The following is a 4,799-nucleotide window of genomic DNA, read 5'->3' as shown; positions in this document are numbered from 1 at the left end:
AAAAATTCAGTTTTAAAAAATAAATTAACTTTTTTTGTGGGTTCCAGTCCCCCTCCCACCCACCGATAACGGAAAGTCTCTTTTTCGTATTAAAAAAAAAAAAAAAATGCCGGTGAAGACTCAGCAGAACCCAGGAAGCGCAGAATCAATCGAGAGAAAAAGTCTTTGGCTAGGGCTGGTTCAAGTCCCTGGTTCAATGGGCTGCTCGAAGCCAGGACTGGGTAATTCTTTCCAGACGCTTTGACTTCTCCTTCCTCGCTGTTGTTGCCTTTCTGCCTCCTCCAACTTAAGGGGGTCTTAACAAGTGAGCTGGTGGGTGTTTTAATAGGGCGGAGGAGGGAGTGGGGGGTTAGGGGAGTGGAGGAGGGAGGTGTGGACTGGGGAACCCGGAGGGGAGGGAACTGGGAGCGCGGGCGGGAGGGAGGCGGGGAGGAGGAGAGGGAGAGAGAGAAATTGGCCATTCAAAGCCCTCTCTGAGCTAGAGGCCGGTTCTAAACTCCAATGAATTCAATTAACTTGATTGTTAACGTGTGCAGAGAAATGCAGTGCCCACATGCTGGCCGCCACCTGATTCCCTCCTCTCCTCCAGCGGCGGAGCTGGGAGACCCTCTTTGTAGATGTTTCTGAAGTCTTGTCTGAGCTACACGCCCTCCCGATACGCGATAAACTCCCTGTTACGTTTAGGTAATTTGCTTTAAAGACAAATGATGCCCCGGGCAGGGACTGTGACGGTGTGTGTGTGTGTGTGTGTGTGTGTGTGTGTGTGTGTGTGTGTGTGTGTACGCGCGCGCGCGCACCTGGAGCCTCGGAAAGCCTCCGGGACCCCCAAAAGAAGGCGAGTGGTCTAGAACTTGTTAACCCTTTCTTCCTGCCAGCTCAAGTTTTTAAGCTGACATCAAACGTCAAAGCCTCCCCTTTGTCAAACCCTCGCTGTGGGTGGGCGAAAAAAAAAAGTAGAAAAGTATTGTATTTTTTCCCTAAATATGGTCCTTTAAGGTTAAAATAAGCAAATTGAGAACATTAAAGATAAAAATTTAATAAAACATCGAGTCTGGAGAAGTCGATACAGCACTCTTAAAAACAGTTATATATGTGTATATATAGCCATCTCTAAGGAAGTGGATGACCTTCCTTGCGAGTTTTCTGTGAAGCTGGCGAGTCAAAATTCTTACTCTTTTGCTACTAAGTTGGCTTTTCATTTTTTTTTCTAATGTCCCCAAAGTTAAGTAGAGTTTATTTTCTCGGATACTTGCCCCCTTTTCTTTCTCCTTGGTCCTTGCTAAAAAGTCTGATAACGACTTAAAATGGACAGTAGGTGGCACTGTTTAGGAAAAAATGAGTGGATTCACAAATGAACTGACTTGGTTTTGGGGGGGACTGATGAAATTGTTAACAGAGTAAAACATTTTCTTTTTTTCTTGGCCTCTTTTTCTTACTAGGGCCCTCTGAGGTGTGCATTTCATTCGAACTCGACCAAGCCTTGATAAATTATTGGCCCATGATAAGGATCACATATAATAAACGTGGCAATAATGAACAAATCAGACAGAAACAGAAACAGAAAAGTCCGATAAACTGGGGGTGATGCTTTCAATACGTCGTGCAGGGTGTGGTGTTGGGAGATGTGAAAAAGCGTTAAAAAAAATTTTCTCTGCAACCCCAGGTAGCCAGCCAGCCAGCCCAGCCCCCAGGCGGACCTGCAAAGTGTTCCACCTTTCCAACCCTGCCCCACCCCCACATGCAGCGGTTACACCTCTGGGAAGCTTTACCTTGGCCCCTTGACTTCACGCCGCTCTTGGGAGACCCACTTACTCATTTCCCCAACAAAACTTCTTGGTTTGAGCCTTTGTCTGAACTCTGCCTGAGGTGGTTCAATTTTAGACAGACTGGCTTAAATTTCAGAGCAATTTCATCTCACTTAATCAGACTTGAGCTTCCTGATTTTTTTTTTTTTTTGCCTCTTTGGTCGTTTTCAAATGCTAAATTATAATTGAAAATATATCCCCTAATTCTATACTCCTACATGTGATGAGAATTAAACTGATGTAGGAATAGAGTGGACATTGTGGGGTGCCCACCGCCTGCCTGTGAGACCTTCAAGAGACATTTAATCTCCCAGCTCTAAACTTCCAGGGATATTACATGTAATGCAGGAGTGCCAACTATTGCTTAGTAGCATTTAACTTTTCCTATGCTAATAATTCAAGCAGTGAGAACATTTAGTAAAACTGAAATTTCTTTATTAAAGGGAAAAACACATTTATTCTTTCTCCCCTTGAATTTATAATTCATGAGCCATAAAGAAAAGGAACGTGTCCTCTAGCTATGGATGGATATAAAAGTTGATATACATCCACACATTTCTCTCATCCCCTCTCCACCAAGGGAATGGGGAAAAGGCCAACACAACTTAAAGCCAGAGGATTAAGTTCCTTGTATGCAAAAGGGATCCGAAATAAAAGAGATCTTGCATGCAAATCCCATCTTTAATGTTTGTGGGATCCTGGAAACACATTTCATCTCCCTGGACCTTGATTTTCTAGTTGATAAGTAGAGAAAAATACCTGCCTTGCATAGTTGTTGTAGTGACGGGCAGAATGTGTTAGATGTGAAGTGTCTTCAATGCTGTGGACATACTCAAAAAGCATTAGAGCATTATTCCTTAAATTTTTGTTGGTAAGTGTGTTAGCTTTCTGTTACTGTGACAAAATGCTTGAAATATACATCTTATGTGGATGAAAGATTTGGCTCACAGTTCCAGAGGTTTCAGTCTATAGCCTTTTGGGCCTCATTAGTTTTGGGCCCTGGAAAGGGAATATATCTACCTGGTGGAAGAGGCAGCTGGGAAGCAAAAAGAGAGACAGAAAAAGGGTCCAGGGTCCCAATATCCCCTTCAAGGGCATAGACCCCAGTGACCCAACTTCCTTCCACGAGACCCTACCTCCTAAAGATTCCACTGCCCCCCAAAAGCATCCCAGGCCAGAGAAGTCTTTAACACAGATACTCATTCAAAGCAGAGCAGGAAGCATCACCAACTGTTTTGTCCTGTGCTCACTCATGTGACCTGCTTCAGCTTTCTACCATCTTCTCACTGAGCTTCAGATTGAGTTATTCTGTGTGCCCATGGACACATCCCAAAACTTCCCATTTAATCCAACTTATGAGTTTCCCGTCCGAATTTCAGCTACCAGTCAGCCAGTCTTGGTTCGTAGGCACCAAATTAAGAGATATGAGCTCCAGAGTCATACATTATGATATGAACCAATTGAATAACATGGGGCAACTTGCATTTCAGCTTTCTTTCTTAAACAGGAATTGCTTGGATCACAAGAACGTCATCTTGTGATCCAAGCAAATAATGTCATCTTTCTTCCACCCACTTCAGGTTTTGACATCCTAAGACCTAACTTTTCCAATCCATGTATTTGGAAAAGTTTTTGTTAATGTGTTTTATGTGTTCAGCTTTGCAAGACAACAGAACAAATGACTTCAGACAAAGAACTTTTACCTAAGGTGATGGGAGTTAGCAGTACGTTGTTTCTGATCTCCCTTTCAAAATACAAAACAATGGTCATATGTCTGATATAAACAAAGTACCCATAACCAGGGACTTAGTACTTCATAATTCTCTATGTAAATGGTTCTTACACTTTTGGGTAAAGAACTTCTTTATACTCTTAAAAATTATTGAGAGCTCAAAAAATATGCATTGATATGTTATGTTTATCAGTATTTATCATATTAGAAATTAAAGTTGACTGAAAAGTTTAAAGAGGCATATTAATTAATTTAAAGCAATAATAAACCAAAATATATGTCAACTTAATAACATCCTTTTTGTGAAAATAACTCTTTCAAAAAAATATTAGAAAAGTAGGATCGTTTTCTAATTTTGCAAAGCTCTTTACTGTTTTGGCTTTATAGGAGATAGCTGTTTTCTTATATTTTCTTCTCATTAAGTTGTTGTTTTGATTGAAGTATATGAAAAAAAAACAAGTTCTGACCTCATAGAGATATATAATTCAAAATGGAAGAATAATTTAATCGCCTATTTACACGTTCTTCTTTGATACTACATCAAAACCTGGTAAACTGTTATGTTAAATCTAAAATAGTGTAGAGAAACTTCATCTTCTCTGCTACATTAAAATATGTTGGTCTGTCTTACACTTCAAATGCATCTTTTGCTCATCTCAGTGGCAAGTGCCTATAATCTCAGACACTTGGGAGGCTGAGGCAGGAAGATTGCATGTTCAGGACAGTCTGTGCAACTTAGCAACCCTGTTTAAAAAAAAAAGGAACAACTGTTTATGAATTTGTGATGTCATGTATTGATTATTTGAAAAAGATGAATTTACTGAGATTTGCAGATTTTCCAAATGTTGATGCATTTTTCATTTTCAATATTAAAAACAGTCACAATTTTAAGATCACCAATTTTTATCTAATTGTCTATCCAATAAATGTTATTCTGACATTGTAACACTAATTTTCTAAATTCTAATTTTCTCTTAGGACCCAGTATTTTCATTATCAACAAATACAATCCAATACTCTCATTGCGGTGACAGATCAATTCATTTAATTAAAAAAAAAAGTCTTCAGAATACCTTAGTCTGAATAATAGGAATTGGTTTGTTAGTTGTTCTTTCAAGTGATGTTCCATGATTAAAATGGCCAGCTTAGCTCACAATTCAATCACAGGAGAGTTCTTCCTCCAGACAGCTGTCATAGCTGAATACACTTTTCTGTACACTTTCCACTTTCCAACAAGGAATAGTGAAAAGCCATAAACTCCA

Source organism: Ictidomys tridecemlineatus, chromosome 7 (genome assembly GCF_052094955.1).
Source record: "Ictidomys tridecemlineatus isolate mIctTri1 chromosome 7, mIctTri1.hap1, whole genome shotgun sequence".
Taxonomy (NCBI): Eukaryota; Metazoa; Chordata; class Mammalia; order Rodentia; family Sciuridae; genus Ictidomys; species Ictidomys tridecemlineatus.
Note: the sequence above shows the minus strand (reverse complement) of the source record.